Genomic DNA, 607 nt, shown 5'->3' on the forward strand with positions numbered 1-607 from the left:
TCAAATATGACCTCCAATGATACCACCCTTGCCTATGATCTCGCCAACATAAAACCACATGCATACCTCAGTCACCACCAAACTATTTAGCAGAACTTCCTTAACTGTGAGATTTTTGAAGCCACCAGTTTGAGCTGATGAGAATATTTTTTTCAGGCTCTCAACAGCTCTGGGGATATCAGCAGGACTTGGAGGAACCAGTTCAAGCTTGGCATATTGCCAAAATGTGACCATTCAAGGCTTCCAATAAGCTGCAGCAGCATTTCGCAGGGCTGGAGCCTCCTCGATGGTGCTGCGGACCAGCTGGGTCATGGCTGGGCGAGTGGAGGAACACACCAGTGGTCAAGCCATCCATACTAATCTGGAAGTAGCTACTTGGACACAATCACTGAGCCTCACACAGCTTCTTGCAGCCCTGGTCTCTATTTACTTACATCTCTGTCTGCCTCAGTTTCCTCATCTGTAAAATGAGTCAAATACCAGCATGCAGGGGTGTTGTGAGGCTCAAATGAGCAGATATTTATAAAGCACTGAGCACCATAACTGCTGGCAGAGGAGGAAATCTATAAACTCATTATTCTTATTCTCCTCATCTTGTCCAAGCCCC

At 46.5% G+C, this 607-nt stretch overlaps 1 pseudogene; it reads right to left on the minus strand.

Annotated features, from left to right (window-relative positions):
- LOC141491569 (ATP synthase F(0) complex subunit g, mitochondrial pseudogene) lies at positions 1–312 on the minus strand (annotated as a pseudogene).
- Positions 313–607: the final 295 nt, after the last annotated feature.

This window comes from Macrotis lagotis, chromosome 1 (genome assembly GCF_037893015.1).
Source record: "Macrotis lagotis isolate mMagLag1 chromosome 1, bilby.v1.9.chrom.fasta, whole genome shotgun sequence".
Lineage (NCBI taxonomy): Eukaryota > Metazoa > Chordata > Mammalia > Peramelemorphia > Peramelidae > Macrotis > Macrotis lagotis.